General features: G+C 36.9%; 1 long non-coding RNA gene across 1 annotated transcript in view; it reads left to right on the top strand.

Moving 5' to 3' along the window:
- Positions 1 to 21,298, top strand: part of ZNF285CP (zinc finger protein 285) — a 355,913-nt gene that overhangs the window by 146,925 nt on the left and 187,690 nt on the right. The gene's annotated exons all lie outside the window — the stretch shown is intronic.

Raw genomic sequence — 21,298 nt, 5'->3', positions numbered from 1 at the left:
CAGCTCTATGAAAAGTTATGTTCCAATCTGTGAGTTGAATGCAAACATCACCAAGAAGTTTCTGAGAATGCTTCTGTCTCATTTTTATGTGAAGATATTTCCTTTTCCACCATAGGCCTCAAAGCTTTCTGAATGTCCACTTGCAGATCCTACAAAAAGAGTGTTTCAAAACTGCTCTATCAAATGAAAGGTTCAACTCTGTCAGTTGAATGTACTCAAAACGAAGAAGTTTCTGAGAATGCTTCTGTCTAGCATATATGTGAAGATGCTCCCGTTTACAACGAAGGCCTCAAAGCTGTCCAAATATCCACTTGCAGATTCTACAAAATGAGTGCTTCAAAACTGCTCTATGAGAAGTTACGTACAACTCTGTCAGTTGAATGCAAACATCACAAAGAAGCTTCTGAGAATGCTTCTGTCTGGTTTTTATGTGAAGATATTTCTTTTTCCACCATAGGCCTCAAAGCTTTCCAAATGTCCACTTGCAGATTCTATAAAAAGAGTGTTTCAAAACTGCTCTAAAAAAGAAAGGTTCAACTCTGTCACTGAAATGCACACATCACAAAGAAGTTTCTGAGAATGCTTTTGTCTAGTTTTTATGTGAAGATATTTCCTTTTCCACCGTAGGTTTCAAAACTGTCCAAATGTCCACCCACAGATTTTTCCAAAAGAGTGTTTCATAAGTGCTCTATCTTAAGAAAGATTCAAATCTGTCAGATGAATGTACTCATCACAAAGAAGTTTCTGAGAATGCTTGTGTCTAGCTTATATGTGAAGATATTCCCGTTTCCAATGAAGGCCTCAAAGCCATCCAAATAACCGATTGCAGATACTACGAAAAGAGTTTTTCAGAACTCCTCTATTAATATTTATTTTCAACTCTGTGAGCTGAATGCAAACATCACAAAGTAGTTTCCGAGAATGCTTCTGTTTGGTTTTTATGTAAAGATATATCCTTTTCCAAAATATGCCTCAAAGCTCTCCAAATGTCCAATTGTAGTTTCTACATCAAGAGTGTTTCAAATCTGCTCTATCAAAAGAAAGGTTCACCTCTGTGAGTTGAATGTACACATCGTGAAGAAGTTTCTGAGAATGCTTCTGTCCAGATTTTATATGAAGAGATTCCCTTTTCCAACGAAGGCCTCAAAGCAGTCCAAATATCCACTTGCAGATTCTACGAAAAGAGTGTTTCAAAACTGCTCTATGAAAATATATGTTAAACTCTGTGTGTTGAATGCAAACATCACAAAGAAATTTGTGAGAATGTTTCTGTCTGGTTTTTAATGTGAAGATATTTCCTTTTCCACCATAAGCCTCAAAGCTTTCCTAATGTCCACTTGCAGATTCTACAAAAAGAGTGTTTCTAAACTGCTCTATCAAAAGAAAGTTTCAACTCTGTGAGTTGAATTCATGCATCACAAAGAAGTTTCTGAGAATGCTTCTGTCTAGTTTTTATGTGAAGATATTCCAGGTTCTAATGAAGGCCTGAAAGCAGTCTAAATATCCACTTGCAGACTCTATGAAAAGAGTGTTTCAAAACTGCTCTATGAAACGTTACGTTCAAATCTGTGAGTTGAAAGCAAACATCCCAAAGAAGTTTCTGAGAATGCTTCTGTCTGGTTTTTATGTGAAGGAAGATACCTCCTTTTCCACCGTAGGCCTCAAAGCTTTCCAAATATCCAATTGCAGATTCTACAAATAGAGTGTTTCAAAACTGCTCTATCAAAAGAAAGGTTCAGCTATGTGAGTTGAATGTACACATCACAAAGCAGTTTGTGAGAATGCTTCTGTCTACTTTATATGTGAAGATATTTGCTTTTCCACCACAGGCCACAAAGATCTCCAAATATCCACTTGCAGATTATACCAAAAGGTGTTTCAAAACCTCTCTATCAAAAGAAAGGTCCCACTCTGTGAGTTGAATGCACACATCTCAAAGCAGTTTCTGAGAATGCTTCTTTCTAGATTTTATGTGAAGATATTCCCGTTTCCAACGAAGGCCTCAAAGTAGTCCTACTATCCAATTGCAGATTCTATGAAAAGATTGTTTAAAAACTGCTGTATGAAAAGGTAGGCTCAACTCTGTGAGTTGAATGCAAACATCACTAAGAAGTTTCTGACAATGCTTCTGTGTGGTTTTTATGTGAAGATATTTCATTTTCCACCATAGGCATCAAAGCTTTCCATATGTCCACGTGCAGATTCTACAAAAAGAGTGTTTCAAAACTGCTCTATCAAAAGAATTGTTCAACTCTGTGAATTGAATGCCCAATCAGAAAGAAGTTTCTGACAATGCTTCCATCTAGTTTTTATGTGAAGATATTCCCGTTTCTAATGAAGGTCTCAAAGCATTCTAAATATCCACTTGCAGACTGTACGAAAAGAGTGTTTCAAAACTGCTGTATGAAAAGGTAGGTTCAACTCAGTGAGTTGAATGCAAACATCAAAAAAGTTTCTGAGAATGCTTCTGTATTTTTTTTTGTGAAGATATTTCCCTTTCCACCATAGGCCTCAAAGTATTCCAAATATCCAATGGCAGATTCTACAAAAAGTGTTTCAAAATTGCTCTATCAAAAGAAATGTTCAACTATGTGAATTGAATGCACACATCAGAAAGAAGTTTCTGAGAATGATTCTGTCAGGTTTTTAGGTGAGGATAATTCCCTTTCCACTATAGGCCTCAAAGATTTCCAAATGTCCACTTGCAGAAACTTCAAAGGAGGGTTTCAAATCTGCTGTATCAAAAGAAAGTTTCAACTTTGTGAGTTGAATGCATCCATTAGTAAGAAGTGTCTGAGAATGTTTCTGTCTAGATTTTATGTTAAGATATTCCCGTTTCCCACGAAGGCCTCAAAGTAGTCCAAATATCCAATTGCAGATTCTATGAAAATAGTGTTTCAAAACTGCTGTATGAAAAGGTAGGTTCAACTCTGTGAGTTGAATGCAAACATCACAATGCAGTTTCTGAGAATCCTTCTGTATGGTTTTTATGTGAAGATATTTCCTTTTCCACTGTAGGCCACAAACCTCTCCAAATGTCCACTTCTAGATTCTACAAAAAGAGTGTGTCAAAACTGCTCTATCAAAAGAAAGGTTCAACTCTGTCAGTTGAATGTACACATCACAAAGAAGTTTCGGAGAATTCTTCTGTCTAGCTCATATGTGAAGATATTCCCGTTTCCAAAGAAGGCCTCAAAGCAGTCCAAATATCCACTTACAGATTCTACGAAAAGAGGGTTTCAATACTGCTGTATGAAAAGGTATGTTCAACTCTGTGAGTTGAATGCAAATATCACAAACAAGTTTCTGAGAATGCTTCTGTCTAGTTTTTATGGGAAGATATTTCCTTTTCCATCATAGGAATCAAATCTTTCCAAATGTCCACTTGCAGATTCTACAAAGAGAGTGTTTCCAAACTGCTCTATCAAAAGAAAGGTTCAGTTCTGTGTTTTGAATGCACAGATCACAAAGAAGGTTCTGAGAATGCTTCTGTCTAGATTGAAGACATTCTCTGTTGAAAGGAAGGCCTCAAAGCAATCCAAATATCCACTTGCAGATACTACGAAAAGAGTGTTTCAGAACTGATGTATGAATAGGTATGTACAACTCTGTGAGTTGAATGCAAATATCAGAAAGAAATTTGTGAGAATGCTTCTATCTAGTTTTTATGTGAAGATATTTCCTTTTAGCACCATAGGCCTCAAGAGACTCAAAATGTCCACTTGCAGATTATACAAAAAGAGAGTTTCAAAACTGCTCTATCAAAAGAAATGTTTAACTCTGTGAAATGAATGCACACATCACAAAGAAGTTTCTCAGATTGCTCCTGTCTTGATTTTATGTGAAGATATTTCCTTTTCTACCATAGGTGGCAGATAGCTCCAATTGTCAACTTGCAGAATCTTCAAAAAATGTGTTTCCAAACTGGGGAATCATAAGAAAGGTTCAACTCTGTGAGATGAATGCACACATCACAAAGAAGTGTCTCAGAATTCTGCATTCTAGTTTTAATGTGAAGGTGTTTCCTTTTCCACTCTAGGCCTCAAAGAGCTCCAAATATCCACTTGCAGATTCTTCAAAAAGAGAGTTTCAAAACTGCTCAATCATAAGAAAGGTTTAACTCTGTGAGATGAATGCACATATCAAGCGGAAGTTTCTCAGATTGCTTCTGTCTAGATTTTATGTGAAGATACTTCCTTTTCTACAATAGGCCACAAAGGGATCCAAATGTCCACCTGCAGATTCTACAAAAAGAGAGTTTCAAAATTTCCCTATCAAAAGAAAGGTTTAACTCTGTGAGATGAAGGCACACATCACAAATAAGTTTTTCAGATTGCTTCTCTCTAGAATTTATGTCAAGATATTTCCTTTTCTACCATAAGCCACAAAGCGCTGCAAATGTCGACTTTCACATTCTACAAAAACAGTGTTTCCATACTGCTCAATCAAAGGAAAGGTTCAACTCCGTGAGATGAATGCACACATCAAAAACAAGTTTCTCAGAATTCTTCTCTGTCGTTTTTATGTGACGATATTTCCTTTTTCTACCATCGGCCTCAAAGCACTCAAAATGTCCACTTGCAGATTCTACAAAAAGATGGTTTCAAAACTGCTCAATTAAAAGAAAGGTTTAACTCTGTGAGATGAATGCACAAATCAAATGGAAGTTTCTCAGATTGCTTCTCTCTAGAATTTATGTGAAGATATTTCCTTTTCTACCATAGGCTGCATAGCGCTCCAAATGTGCACTTGCAGATTCCACAAAAAGAGAGCTTCCAAATTGCTCAATCAAAGAAAGTTTCAACTCTGTGAGATGAACGCACTCATCACAAAGACGTTTCTCAGAATTCTTCTGTCTAGTTTTTATGTGAAGATATTTCCTTTTCCACCATAGGCCTCAAAGCACTCCAAATGACCACTTGCAGATACTACAAAACTAAAGCTTCAAAACTCCTCAATCAAAAGAGAGGTTTAACATTGCAAGATGCATGCACACATCCCAAAGAAGTTTCTGAGATTGCTTCTGTGTAGATTTTATTTGAAGGTATTTTCTTTTCCACCACAGGCCTCAAAGCGCACCAAATGTCCACTTGCAGATACTACAAAAAGAGAGTTTCAAAACTGCTCAATGAAAAGAAATGTTTAAATTTGTGAGAAGAATGCACACATCAGAAAGAAGTTTTTCAGATTGCTTCTGTCTAGATTTTATGTGAAGGTATTTCCCATTCTACCATAGTCCACAAAGCACTCCAAATGTCCACTTGCAGATACTACAAAAAGAGAGTTTCAAAACTGCTGAATCCAAAGAAAGGGTTAACTCTGTGAGATGAATGCACACATCACAAAGAGGTTTCTCAGATTGCTTCTGTCTAGATTTATATGAAGATATTACCTTTTCTGCCATGTCTCAAAAAGCACTCCAAATGTCCACTTGCATATACTACAAAAAGCATGTTTCCAAACTGCTCAATCAAAAGAAAGTTTCAACTCTGTGAGATGAACGCACACATCACAAAGAAATTTCTCAGAATTCTGCGGTCTAGTTTTTATGTGAAGATATTTACTTTTCCACCATAGACCTGAAGGAGTTCGAAATGTTCACTTGCAGATACTACAAAAAGCATATTTCAAAACTGATCCCTCAAAAGAAATATTCAACTCTGGAGATGAATGCACACATCACAAAGAAGTTTTTCAGAATCCTTCTATCTAGTTTTTATGTGAAGACATTTCCTTTTCCACTATAGGCCTCAAAGTGCTCCAAATGTCCACTTGCAGATTCTACAAAAAGAGAGTTTCAAAACTGATCAAACAAAAGAAAGGTTTAACTCTGTGAGATAAATGCACACATCACAAAGAAGTTGCTCCAATTGCTTCCGTCTTGATTTTATGTGAAGATATTTCCTTTTATAACTTAGGCCACAAAGAACCCCAAATGTCCACTTGCAGATTCTACAGAAAGAAGGTTTCCAAACTGTTCAATAAAAGGGAAGGTTCAACTCTGTGAGATGAATGCAAACATCACAAATAAGTTTCTCAGATTGCTTCTATCTAGAATTTATGTGAAGATATTTCCTTTTATAAGATAGGCCGCAAAGCGCTCCAAATGTCCACTTGCAGATTATACAAAAAAGGGTGTTTTGAAACTGCACAATCAAAAGGAAGGTTCAACTCTGTGAGATGAATGCACACATCACAAAGAAGTTTCTCAGAATTCTTCTGTCTAGTTTTTATATGAAGATATTTCCTTTTCCACCATAGGCCACAAAGCACTCCAAATGTCCCGTTGCAGATTCTACAAAAAGAGAGTTTCAAAACTCTTCAATCAAAAGAAAACTTTAACTCTGTGAGATGAATGAACATATCTGAAAGAAGGTTCTCAGGTTGCTTCTGTGTAGATTTTATGTGAAGTTATTTCCTTTACTACCTTAGGCCACAAAGCACTCCAAATGTCCACTTGCAGAATCTACAAAAAGAGTGTTTCCAAGCTGCTGTACCAAAAGAAAGGTTTAACTCGGTGAGATGAATACACACATCACAAAGAAGTTCCCCAGGTTGATTCTTATGGATTTAATGTGAAGATATTTCCTTTTGTACTGTAAACCGCAAAGCACTCCAAATGTCCACTTGCACATTCTAAAAAAGAGTGTTTCCATACTGCTAAATCAAAAGAAAGGATCAATTCTTTGAGATGAACGCACACATCACAAAGAACTTTCTCAGAATTGTTCTGTCTAGTTTTTATGTGACGATATTTCCTTTTCCACAGTAGGCCGCAAAGCGCTCCATATGTCCACTTGCAGATTCTACAAAAAGAGAGGTTCAGAACTGCTCACTCAAAAGCAAGGTTTAACTCTGTGAGATGAATGCACACATCACAAAGAAGTTTCTCAGATTGCTTCTGTCTAGATTTTATGTGAAGATATTTAGTTTTCTACCATAGGCCACAAAGCACTCCAAATGTCCACATGCAGATTCTACAAAAAGAGTGTTACCAAACTGCTCAATAAAAAGAAAAGTTCATCTCTGTGAGATGAATGCACACATCACAAAGTAGTTTCTCAGAATTCTTCTGCTTAGTTTTTATGTTAAGATATTTCCTTTTCCACCATTGGCCACAAACTGCTCCAAATGTCCAGTTGCAGATTCTACAAAAACAGAGTTTTGAAACTCCTCAATCAAAAGAAAGGCTTAACTCTTTGAGGTGAAAGCACACATCACAAAGAAATTTCCCAGTTTGCTTCTGTCTAGATTTCATATGAAGATATTTCCTTTTATGCCACAGGCCACAAAGCTCTCCAAATGTCCACTTGCAGAATCTACAAAAAGAGTGTTTTCAAACTTCTAAATCAAAAGAAAGGTTCAACTCTGTGAGATGAATGCACACATCACAAAGAAGTTTCTCAGAATTCTCCTGTCTAGTTTTTATGTGAAGATATTTCCTTTTCCACTATAGGCCTCGAAGTGTTCCAAATGTCCACTTGCAGATTCTACAAAAAGAGAGTTTCAAAACTGCTCAATAAAAAGCAAGGTTTGAGACAATGGGGTTTTCTAGATATACAATCATGTCGTCTGCAAACAGGGACAATTTGACTTCCTCTTTTCCAAATTGAATACCCTTTATTTCCTTCTCCTACCTAATTGCCCTGGCCAGAACTTCCAACACTATGTTGAGTAGGAGTGGTGAGAGAGGGCATCCCTGTCTTGTGCCAGTTTTCAAAGGGAATGCTCCCAGTTTTTGCCCATTCAGTATGATATTGGCTGTGGGTTTGTCATAGATAGCTCTTATTATTTTGAAATACGTCCCATCAATACCTAATTTATTGAGAGTTTTTAGCATGAAGTGTTGTTGAATTTTGTCAAAGGCTTTTTCTGCATCTATTGAGATAATCATGTGGTTTTTGTCTTTGACTCTGTTTATATGCTGGATTACATTTATTGATTTGCGTATATTGAACCAGCCTTGCATCCCAGGGATGAAGCCCACTTGATCATGGTGGATAAGCTTTTTGATGTGCTGCTGGCTTCGTTTTGCCAGTATTTTATTGAGGATTTTTGCATCAATGTTCATCAAGGATATTGGTCTAAAATTCTCTTTTTTTGTTGTTTCTCTGCCTGGCTTTGGTATCAGAATGATGCTGGCCTCATAAAATGAGTTAGGGAGGATTCCCTCTTTTTCAATTGATTGGAATAGTTTCAGAAGGAATGATATCAGTTCCTCCTTCTACCTCTGGTAGAATTTGGCTGTGAATCCATCTGGTCCTGGACTCTTTTTGGTTGGTAAGCTATTGATTATTGCCAGAATTTCAGCTCCTGTTATTGGTCTATTCAGAGATTCAACTTCTTCCTGGCTTAGTCTTGGGAGAGTGTATGTGTCCAGGAATTTATCCATTTCTTCTAGATTTTCTAGTTTATTTGTGTAGAGGTGTTTGTAGTATTCTCTGATGGTAGTTTGTATTTCTGTGGGATCAGTGGTGATATCCCCTTTATCATTTTTTATCGCATCTATTTGACTCTTCTCTCTTTTTTTCTTTATTAGTCTTGCTAGCGGTCTATCAATTTTGTTGATCCTTTCAAAAAACCAGCTCCTGGATTCATTACTTTTTTGAAGGGTTTTTTGTGTCTCTATTTCCTTCAGTTCTGCTCTGATTTTAGTTATTTCTTGCCTTCTGCTAGCTTTTGAATGTGTTTGCTCTTGCTTTTCTAGTTCTTTTAATTGTGATGTTAGGGTGTCAATTTGAGATCTTTCCTGCTTTCTCTTGTGGGCATTTAGTGCTATAAATTTCCCTCTACACACTGCTTTGAATGTGTCCCAGAGATTCTGGTATGTAGTGTCTTTGTTCTCATTGGTTTCAAAGAACATCTTTATTTCTGCCTTCATATCGTTATGTACCCAGTAGTCATTCAGGAGCAGGTTGTTCAGTTTCCATGTAGTTGAGTGGTTTTGAGTGAGATTCTTAATCCTGAGTTGTAGATTGATTGCACTGTGGTCTGAGAGATAGTTTGTTATAATTTCTGTTCTTTTACATTTGCTGAGGAGAGCTTTACTTCCCAGTATGTGGTCAATTTTGGAATAGGTGTGGTGTGTTGCTGAAAAAAATGTATATTCTGTTGATTTGGGGTGGAGAGTTCTGTAGATGTCTATTAGGTCCGCTTGGTGCAGAGCTGAGTTCAATTCCTGAGTATCCTTGCTGACTTTCTGTCTTGTTGATCTGTCTAATGTTGACAGTGGGGTGTTAAAGTCTCCCATTATTAACGTGTGGGAGTCTAAGTCTCTTTGTAGGTCACTCAGGACTTGCTTTATGAATCTTGGTGCTCCTGTATTGGGTGCATATATATTTAGGATAGTTAGCTCTTATTGTTGAATTGATCCCTTTACCATTATGTAATGGCCTTCTTTGTCTCTTTTGATCGTTGTCTCAGCCCAAAATCTCCTTAAGCTGATAAGCAACTTCAGCAAAGTCTCAGGATACAAAATCAATGTACAAAAATCACAAGCATTCTTATACACCAACAACAGACAGACAGAGAGCCAAATCATGAGCGAACTCCCATTCATAATTGCTTCAAAGAGAATAAAATACCTAGGAATCCAACTTACAAGGGATGTGAAGGACCTCTTCAAGGAGAACTACAAGCCACTGCTGAGGGAAATAAAAGAGGATACAAATGGAAGAACATTCCATGCTCATGGGTAGGAAGAATGAATATCGTGAAAATGGCCATACTGCCCAAGGTAATTTACAGATTCAATGCCTTCCCCATCAAGCTACCAATGACTTTCTTCACAGAATTGGAAAAAACTACTTTAAAGTTCATATGGAACCAAAAAAGAGCCCACATCACCAGGTAAATCCTAAGCCAAAAAAACAAAGCTGGAGGCATCACACTACCTGACTTCAAACTATACTACAAGGCTACAGTAACAAAAACAGCATGGTACTGGTTCCAAAACAGAGATATAGATCAATGGAACAGAACAGAGCCCTCAGAAATAATGCTGCATATCTACAACTATCTGATCTTTGACAAACCTGAGAAAAACAAGCAATGGGGAAAGGATTCCCTATTTAATAAATGGTGCTGGGAAAACTGGCTAGCCATATGTAGAAAGCTGAAACTGGATCCCTTCCTTAAACCTTATAAAAAAAATCAATTCTAGATGGATTAAAGTCTTAAACGTTAGACCTAAAACCCTAAAAACCCTAGAAGAAAACCTAGGCATTACCATTCAGGACATAGGCATGGGCAAGGACTTCATGTCTAAAACACCAAAAGCAATGGCAACAAAAGCCAAAATTGACAAATGGGATCTAATTAAACTAAAGAGCTTCTGCACAGCAAAAGAAACTGCTGTCAGAGTGAACAGGCAACCTACAAAATGGGAGAAAATTTTCGCAACCTACTCATCTGACAAAGGGCTAATATCCAGAATCTACAAAGAACTCAAACAAATTTACAAGAAAAAAACAAACAACCCCATGAAAAAGTTGGCAAAGTACATGAACAGACACTTCTCAAAAGAAGACATTTATGCAGCCAAAAAACACATGAAAAAATGCTCATCATCACTGGCCATCAGAGAAATGCAAATCAAAATGACAATGAGATACCATCTCACACCAGTTAGAATGGCAATCATTAAAAAGTCAGGAAACAACAGGTGCTGGAGAGGATGTGGAGAAATAGGAACACTTTTACACTGTTGGGACTGTAAACTAGTTCAACCATTTTGGAAGTCAGTGTGGTGATTCCTCAGGGATCTAGAACTGGAAATATCATTTGACCCAGCCATCTCATTACTGGGTATATACCCAAATGACTATAAATCATGCTGCTATAAAGACACATGCACACGTATGTTTATTGCAGCATTATTCACAATAGCAAAGACTTGGAACCAACCCAAATGTCCAACAATGATAGACTGGATTAAGAAAATGTGGCACATATACACCATGGAATACTATGCAGCCATAAAAAATGATGAGTTCATGTCCTTTGTAGGGACATGGATGAAATTGGAAATCATCATTCTCAGTAAACCATCGCAAGAACAAAAAGCCAAACACCGCATATTCTCACTCATAGGTGGGACTTGAACAATGAGATCACATGGACACAGGAAGGGGAATATCACACTCTGGGGACTGTTGTAGGGTGGGGGGAGGGGGGAGGGATAGCATTGGGAGATATACCTAATGCTAGATGACGAGTTAGTGGGTGCAGTGCACCAGCATGGCACATGTATACATATGTAACTAACCTGCACAATGTGCACATGTACCCTAGAACTTAAAGTATAATAATAAAAAAACAAAAAAAAAGCAAGGTTTAACTCTGTGCGTTGAATTCACACATCAGAAAGAAGTTTCTCAGATTGCTTCTGTCTAAATTTTAAGTGAAGATATTTCCCTTTCTACCATAGGCAGCAAAGCGCTCCAAATGTCCACTTGCCGATTCTACAAAAAGTGATTCCATACTGCTCAAAAGATCAATTCTTTGAGATGAATGCACACATCACAAAGAAGTTTCTCAGAATTGTTCTGTCTAGTTTTTATGTGATGATATTTCCTCTTCCACCATAGGCCTCAAAGCGCTCCAAATGTCCACTTGCAGATTCTATAAAAAGAGAGTTTCAAAACTGCTCAGTCAAAAGAAAGGTTTAACTCTGTGAGATGAATGTACACATCACAAAGAAGTTTCTCACATTGCTTCTTTCTAGATTTTATGTGAAGATATTTTGTTTTCTGCCATAGGCCACAAAGTGCTCCAAATGTCCACTTGCAGATACTACAAAAAGAGTGTTTCCAAACTGCTCAATAACAGGAAAGGTTCAACTCTGTGAGTTGAATGTACAAATCACAAAGAAGTTTCTGAGAATGCCTCTGTCTAGATTTTATGTGAAGATGTTCCCGTTTCCAACGAAGGCCTTACAGCAGTCTAAATATCCACTTGCAGATTCTACGAAAAGAGTGTTTCAAAACTGCTCTTAGAAAAAGTATGTTCAATGAAATCACATGGACACAGGAAGGGGAATATCACACTCTGGGGACTGTAGTGGGGTGGGGGGAGGGGGGAGGGATAGCATTGGGAGATATACCTAATGCTAGATGACGAGTTAGTGGGTGCAGCGCACCAGCATGGCACATGTATACATATGTAAATAACCTGCACAATGTGCACATGTACCCTAAAACTTAAAGTATAATTAAAAAAAAAAAAGTTCACAGAACTTCTCTAGTCTTCTGTTTTCTCATCTATAAAATGAGGACAATTATAGTACCTATCTTAGAGGGTTGCTGTGGAGATTAACCAAATACATAGGTAAAGCATGTAGAACTGTATCTGGCACACTGTAAATTCTAAATAAGTGTTCATAATTACTATGATATAATTCTGGGTTGTCAGCTATTTTCTCTCATCACTTTGGAAATACCATTTCAGTCCTTCTGGCTCCTACTATTGTTATTGAGTAGTTCATTATATGTCTGTATCAATCAGAATAGGCTGTTATGATCCAGTAACAAATGATCTTCTAAATCTCTGTGGTTTAATAAAAAACTAAGCATAAAGCCAAAAAAAAAAAAGTTCAACACTGTGAGTTGAAAGGAAACATCAAAAAGAAGTTCCTGAGAGTGCTTCTAACTGGTTTTATGGGAAGATATTTCCTTTTCCACCATAGGCCTCAAAGCTCTCCAAATGTCCAATTGTAGATTCTACAAAAAGAGTGTTTCAAAACTCCTCTATCAAAAGAAAGGTTCAACTCTGTGGGTTGAATGCACACAGTTGAATGCACACATCACAAAAAGTTTCTGAGAATGCTACTGTCTAGATTTTATGTGAAGATATTCCCGTTTCCAACGAAAGCCTCAAATCAGTAAAAATATCCACTTGCAGATTCTTCGAAAAGACTGTTTCAGAACTGCACTTTGAACAGGTATGTTCAACTGTGTGACTTGAAAGCAAACATCACAAAGAAGTTCCTGAGAGTGCTTCTATCTGGTTTTTATGGGAAGATATTTCCTTTTCCACGATAGGCCTCAAAGCACTACAAATGTTCACTTGCAGATTCTACAAAAAGAGTGTTTCAAAACTGCTCTATCAAAAGAAAGGTTCAAATTTGTGAGTTGAATGCAAACATCATAAAGAAGTTTCTGAGAATGCTTCTGCCTGGTTTTTATTTGAAGATATTTCCTTTTCCACCGTAGACCTCAAAGCTTTCCAAATGTCCACTTGCAGATTCTTCAAAAAGAGTTTATCGAAACTACTCTATCAAAAGAAAGGTTCAACTCTGTGTGTTGAATGCACACATCACAAAGAAGTTTCTGAGAATGCCTCTGTGTAGATTTTATGTGAAGATATTCCCGTTCCAATGAAGGCCTTAAAGTAGTCCAAATATCCAATTGCAGATTCTACGAAAAGAGTGTTTCAAAACTGCTGTATGAAAACATAATTTCAACTCAGTGAGTTGAATGCAAACATCACAAAGAAGTTTCTGAGAATGCTTCTGCTTGGTTTTTGTGTGAAGATATTTCGTTTTCCGACATCGGCCTCAAAGCTTTCCATATATCCACTTGCAGATTCTACAAAAAGAGTGTTTCAAAACTGCTTTATGAAAAGAAAGATTCCACTCTGTGAGTTGAATGCCACAATTCAAGGAAATTTATGAGAATGCTTCTGTCTAGTTTTTATGTGAAGATATTCCCGTTTCCAATGAAGGCCTGAAAGCTGTCCAAATATCCACTTGCAGATTCTAAGAAAAGAGTGTTTCAAAACTGTTCTATGAGCAGGTATGTTCAACTCTGTGTGTTGAATGCAAACACCACAAAGAAGTTTGTGAGAATGCTTCTGTCTGGTTTTTATGTGAAGATATTTCCTTTTCCAGCACAGACCTCAAAGCTCTCCAAATGTCCTCTTGCAGATTCTACAAAAAGTGTTTTTCAAATCTGCTCTATCAAAATAAAGGTTGAACTCTGTGCGTTGACTGCACACATCACAAAGAAGTTTGTGAGAATGTTTCTTTCTAGTTTTTAAGGGAACATATTCTCATTTCCAATGAAAGCCTCAAAGCAGTCCAAATATGCATTGCAGATTCTACAAAAGGAGTGTTTCAAAACTACTCTCAGAAAAAGTATGTTTAACTCCATGATTTGAAAGCAAACATCACAAAGAAATTTTTGAGAATGCTTCTGTCTAGTTTTTATGTGAAGGTAATACCTTTTCCACCGTAGGCTTCAAAGCTATCCAAATGTCCACTTACAGATACTACAAAAAGAGTGTTTCAAAACGGCTCTATCACAAGAAAGTTTCAACTCTGTGAGTTGAATGTACACATCACAAAGAAGTTTCTGAGAATGCTTCTGGCTAGTTTTTATGTGAAGATATTCCCGTTTCCAACGAAGGCCTCAAAGCAGTGTAAGTATCCACTTGCAGATTCTACGAAAAGAGAGTTTCAAAACTGCTCTATGAAAAGTTACATTCAACTCTGTGAGTTGAATGCAAACATCACAAAGTAGTTCATGAGAATGCTTCTGTCTGATTTTTATGTGAAGATATTTCCTTTTCCGCCATAGGCCTCAAAGCTTTCCATATGTCTACTCACAGATTCTACAAAAAGCATGTTTCAAAACTGCTTTATGAAAAAGAAGGTTCCACTCTGTGTGTTGAATGCAAACGTCATAAAGAAGTTTGTGAGAATGATTCTGTCTCGTTTTTATGTGAAGATATTTCCTTTTCCAGCAAAGGCCTCAAAGCTCTCCAAATGTCCTCTTGCAGACTGTACAAAAAGTGTGTTTCAAAACTGCTCTATGAAAAGAAAGATTGAAATCTGTGCGTTGAATGCGAACATCACAAAGTAGTTTCTGAGAATACTTCTGTCTAGTTTTTATGTGAACATATTCCCGTTTCCAATGAAACCCTCAAACCTGTCCAAATATCTATTGCAGATCCTATGAAAAGAGTGTTTCAAAACTGCTTAAGGAAAGGTATGTTCAACTCCGTGATTTGAAAGCAAACATCACAAAGATGTTTCTGAGAATGCTTCTGTCTAGTTTTTATGTGAAGATATTATCTTTTCCACCGTAGGCTTCACAGCTCTCCAAATGTCCACTTACAGATACTACAAAAAGAGTGTTTCTAAACTGCTCTATCGAAAGAAATTTCAACTCTGTGAGTTGAAAGCACGCATCACAAAGAAGTTTCTGAGAATGCTTCTGACTAGTTTTTATTTGAAGATATTCCCGTTTAAAATGAAGACCTCAAAGCAATCTAAATATCCACTTGCAGATTCTACGAAAAGAGTGTTTCAAAAGTGCTCTATGAAAAGTTACGTTCAACTCTGTGTGTTGAATGCAAACATCACAAAGTAGTTCATGAGAATGCTTCTGTCTAATTTTTACGTGAAGATATTTCCTTTTCCACTGTAGGCCTCAAAGATCTCCAAATGTCCACTTGCAGATTTTACCAAAAGAGTGTTTCAAAACTGCTCTATCAAAATAAAGGTTCAACTCTGTGAGTTGAATGCACACATCATGAAGAAGTTTCTGAGAATGTTTCTGTCTAGATTTTATGTGAAGATATTCCCGTTTCCAACGAAGGCCTCAAAATAGTCCAAATATCCAATTGCAGGTCCTATGAAAAGAGTGTTTCAAAACTGCTCTATGAAAAGGTAAGTTCAACTCTGTGAGTTGAATGCAAGCATCACAAAGAAGTTTCTGAGAATGCTTCTGTCTGGTTTTTATGTGAAGATATTTCCTTTTCCGCCATAGGCTTCAAAGCTTTCCATATGTCCATGGGCATATTCTGCAAAAAGAGTCTTTTAAAACTGCTCTATCAAAAGAAAGGTTCAACTCTGTGAGTTGAATGTGCGCATCACAAAGAAGTTTCTTCTGTCTAGATTTTATGTGATGGTACTCCCGTTTCCAATGAAGGCCTCAAAGTAGTCCAAATATCCAATTGTAGATCCTACGAAAACAGTGTTTCAAAACTGCTGTATGAAAAGATAGGTTCAACTCTATGAGTTGAATGCACATATCACAAAGAAGTTTCTGAGATGCTTCTGTCTGTTTATGTGAAGATAATTCCTTTTCCTCCTTAGGCCTCAAAGCTTTCCATATGTCCTCTTGCAGATTCTACAAAAACAGTGTTTCAAAACCGCTCTATAAGAAGAAAGTTTTAACTCTGCGAGTTGAATGCAGACATCACAAAGAAATTTCACAGAATGCTCCTGCGTAGTTTTTATGTGATGTTCCCATTTCCAATGAAGGCCTCAAAGCAGTCCACATATCCACTTGCACATTCTATGAAAAAGTCTTTCAAAACTGCTCTCAGAAAAGGTAGGTTCAACTGTGTGAGTTGAATGCGAACATCACAAAGAAGTTTCTCCTAATGCTTCTGTCTGTCTTTTATGTGAAGATATTTCCTTTTCCACCACAGGCCTCAAAGCTTTCCATATGTCCACTTGCAGATTCTACAAAAAGAGGAGTTCAAAACTGCTCTATCAAAAGAAAGGTTCAACTCTGTGATTTGAATGCACACATCACTATGTAGTTTCTGAGGATGCTTCTGTCTAGTTTTTATGTGAAGATATTGCCGTTTCCAAAGAAGGCCACAAAGCAGTCTAAATATCCACTTGCAGATTCTACAAAAAGAGTTTCTCAGAACAGCTCTATGAAAAGTTATGTTCCAATCTGTGAGTTGAATGCAAACATCACCAAGAAGTTTCTGAGAATGCTTCTGTCTCATTTTTATGTGAAGATATTTCCTTTTCCACCATAGGCCTCAAAGCTTTCTGAATGTCCACTTGCAGATCCTACAAAAAGAGTGTTTCAAAACTGCTCTATCAAATGAAAGGTTCAACTCTGTCAGTTGAATGTACTCAAAACGAAGAAGTTTCTGAGAATGCTTCTGTCTAGCATATATGTGAAGATGCTCCCGTTTACAACGAAGGCCTCAAAGCTGTCCAAATATCCACTTGCAGATTCTACAAAATGAGTGCTTCAAAACTGCTCTATGAGAAGTTACGTACAACTCTGTCAGTTGAATGCAAACATCACAAAGAAGCTTCTGAGAATGCTTCTGTCTGGTTTTTATGTGAAGATATTTCTTTTTCCACCATAGGCCTCAAAGCTTTCCAAATGTCCACTTGCAGATTCTATAAAAAGAGTGTTTCAAAACTGCTCTAAAAAAGAAAGGTTCAACTCTGTCACTGAAATGCACACATCACAAAGAAGTTTCTGAGAATGCTTTTGTCTAGTTTTTATGTGAAGATATTTCCTTTTCCACCGTAGGTTTCAAAACTGTCCAAATGTCCACCCACAGATTTTTCCAAAAGAGTGTTTCATAAGTGCTCTATCTTAAGAAAGATTCAAATCTGTCAGATGAATGTACTCATCACAAAGAAGTTTCTGAGAATGCTTGTGTCTAGCTTATATGTGAAGATATTCCCGTTTCCAATGAAGGCCTCAAAGCCATCCAAATAACCGATTGCAGATACTACGAAAAGAGTTTTTCAGAACTCCTCTATTAATATTTATTTTCAACTCTGTGAGCTGAATGCAAACATCACAAAGTAGTTTCCGAGAATGCTTCTGTTTGGTTTTTATGTAAAGATATATCCTTTTCCAAAATATGCCTCAAAGCTCTCCAAATGTCCAATTGTAGTTTCTACATCAAGAGTGTTTCAAATCTGCTCTATCAAAAGAAAGGTTCACCTCTGTGAGTTGAATGTACACATCGTGAAGAAGTTTCTGAGAATGCTTCTGTCCAGATTTTATATGAAGAGATTCCCTTTTCCAACGAAGGCCTCAAAGCAGTCCAAATATCCACTTGCAGATTCTACGAAAAGAGTGTTTCAAAACTGCTCTATGAAAATATATGTTAAACTCTGTGTGTTGAATGCAAACATCACAAAGAAATTTGTGAGAATGTTTCTGTCTGGTTTTTAATGTGAAGATATTTCCTTTTCCACCATAAGCCTCAAAGCTTTCCTAATGTCCACTTGCAGATTCTACAAAAAGAGTGTTTCTAAACTGCTCTATCAAAAGAAAGTTTCAACTCTGTGAGTTGAATTCATGCATCACAAAGAAGTTTCTGAGAATGCTTCTGTCTAGTTTTTATGTGAAGATATTCCAGGTTCTAATGAAGGCCTGAAAGCAGTCTAAATATCCACTTGCAGACTCTATGAAAAGAGTGTTTCAAAACTGCTCTATGAAACGTTACGTTCAAATCTGTGAGTTGAAAGCAAACATCCCAAAGAAGTTTCTGAGAATGCTTCTGTCTGGTTTTTATGTGAAGGAAGATACCTCCTTTTCCACCGTAGGCCTCAAAGCTTTCCAAATATCCAATTGCAGATTCTACAAATAGAGTGTTTCAAAACTGCTCTATCAAAAGAAAGGTTCAGCTATGTGAGTTGAATGTACACATCACAAAGCAGTTTGTGAGAATGCTTCTGTCTACTTTATATGTGAAGATATTTGCTTTTCCACCACAGGCCACAAAGATCTCCAAATATCCACTTGCAGATTATACCAAAAGGTGTTTCAAAACCTCTCTATCAAAAGAAAGGTCCCACTCTGTGAGTTGAATGCACACATCTCAAAGCAGTTTCTGAGAATGCTTCTTTCTAGATTTTATGTGAAGATATTCCCGTTTCCAACGAAGGCCTCAAAGTAGTCCTACTATCCAATTGCAGATTCTATGAAAAGATTGTTTAAAAACTGCTGTATGAAAAGGTAGGCTCAACTCTGTGAGTTGAATGCAAACATCACTAAGAAGTTTCTGACAATGCTTCTGTGTGGTTTTTATGTGAAGATATTTCATTTTCCACCATAGGCATCAAAGCTTTCCATATGTCCACGTGCAGATTCTACAAAAAGAGTGTTTCAAAACTGCTCTATCAAAAGAATTGTTCAACTCTGTGAATTGAATGCCCAATCAGAAAGAAGTTTCTGACAATGCTTCCATCTAGTTTTTATGTGAAGATATTCCCGTTTCTAATGAAGGTCTCAAAGCATTCTAAATATCCACTTGCAGACTGTACGAAAAGAGTGTTTCAAAACTGCTGTATGAAAAGGTAGGTTCAACTCAGTGAGTTGAATGCAAACATCAAAAAAGTTTCTGAGAATGCTTCTGTATGTTTTTTTTGTGAAGATATTTCCCTTTCCACCATAGGCCTCAAAGTATTCCAAATATCCAATGGCAGATTCTACAAAAAGTGTTTCAAAATTGCTCTATCAAAAGAAATGTTCAACTATGTGAATTGAATGCACACATCAGAAAGAAGTTTCTGAGAATGATTCTGTCAGGTTTTTAGGTGAGGATAATTCCCTTTCCACTATAGGCCTCAAAGATTTCCAAATGTCCACTTGCAGAAACTTCAAAGGAGGGTTTCAAATCTGCTGTATCAAAAGAAAGTTTCAACTTTGTGAGTTGAATGCATCCATTAGTAAGAAGTGTCTGAGAATGTTTCTGTCTAGATTTTATGTTAAGATATTCCCGTTTCCCACGAAGGCCTCAAAGTAGTCCAAATATCCAATTGCAGATTCTATGAAAATAGTGTTTCAAAACTGCTGTATGAAAAGGTAGGTTCAACTCTGTGAGTTGAATGCAAACATCACAATGCAGTTTCTGAGAATCCTTCTGTATGGTTTTTATGTGAAGATATTTCCTTTTCCACTGTAGGCCACAAACCTCTCCAAATGTCCACTTCTAGATTCTACAAAAAGAGTGTGTCAAAACTGCTCTATCAAAAGAAAGGTTCAACTCTGTCAGTTGAATGTACACATCACAAAGAAGTTTCGGAGAATTCTTCTGTCTAGCTCATATGTGAAGATATTCCCGTTTCCAAAGAAGGCCTCAAAGCAGTCCAAATATCCACTTACAGATTCTACGAAAAGAGGGTTTCAATACTGCTGTATGAAAAGGTATGTTCAACTCTGTGAGTTGAATGCAAATATCACAAACAAGTTTCTGAGAATGCTTCTGTCTAGTTTTTATGGGAAGATATTTCCTTTTCCATCATAGGAATCAAATCTTTCCAAATGTCCACTTGCAGATTCTACAAAGAGAGTGTTTCCAAACTGCTCTATCAAAAGAAAGGTTCAGTTCTGTGTTTTGAATGCACAGATCACAAAGAAGGTTCTGAGAATGCTTCTGTCTAGATTGAAGACATTCTCTGTTGAAAGGAAGGCCTCAAAGCAATCCAAATATCCACTTGCAGATACTACGAAAAGAGTGTTTCAGAACTGATGTATGAATAGGTATGTACAACTCTGTGAGTTGAATGCAAATATCAGAAAGAAATTTGTGAGAATGCTTCTATCTAGTTTTTATGTGAAGATATTTCCTTTTAGCACCATAGGCCTCAAGAGACTCAAAATGTCCACTTGCAGATTATACAAAAAGAGAGTTTCAAAACTGCTCTATCAAAAGAAATGTTTAACTCTGTGAAATGAATGCACACATCACAAAGAAGTTTCTCAGATTGCTCCTGTCTTGATTTTATGTGAAGATATTTCCTTTTCTACCATAGGTGGCAGATAGCTCCAATTGTCAACTTGCAGAATCTTCAAAAAATGTGTTTCCAAACTGGGGAATCATAAGAAAGGTTCAACTCTGTGAGATGAATGCACACATCACAAAGAAGTGTCTCAGAATTCTGCATTCTAGTTTTAATGTGAAGGTGTTTCCTTTTCCACTCTAGGCCTCAAAGAGCTCCAAATATCCACTTGCAGATTCTTCAAAAAGAGAGTTTCAAAACTGCTCAATCATAAGAAAGGTTTAACTCTGTGAGATGAATGCACATATCAAGCGGAAGTTTCTCAGATTGCTTCTGTCTAGATTTTATGTGAAGATACTTCCTTTTCTACAATAGGCCACAAAGGGATCCAAATGTCCACCTGCAGATTCTACAAAAAGAGAGTTTCAAAATTTCCCTATCAAAAGAAAGGTTTAACTCTGTGAGATGAAGGCACACATCACAAATAAGTTTTTCAGATTGCTTCTCTCTAGAATTTATGTCAAGATATTTCCTTTTCTACCATAAGCCACAAAGCGCTGCAAATGTCGACTTTCACATTCTACAAAAACAGTGTTTCCATACTGCTCAATCAAAGGAAAGGTTCAACTCCGTGAGATGAATGCACACATCAAAAACAAGTTTCTCAGAATTCTTCTCTGTCGTTTTTATGTGACGATATTTCCTTTTTCTACCATCGGCCTCAAAGCACTCAAAATGTCCACTTGCAGATTCTACAAAAAGATGGTTTCAAAACTGCTCAATTAAAAGAAAGGTTTA

This window comes from Pan paniscus, chromosome 13 (assembly GCF_029289425.2).
Source record: "Pan paniscus chromosome 13, NHGRI_mPanPan1-v2.0_pri, whole genome shotgun sequence".
Taxonomy (NCBI): Eukaryota; Metazoa; Chordata; class Mammalia; order Primates; family Hominidae; genus Pan; species Pan paniscus.
This window is presented reverse-complemented; position numbering and strand designations above follow the sequence as displayed.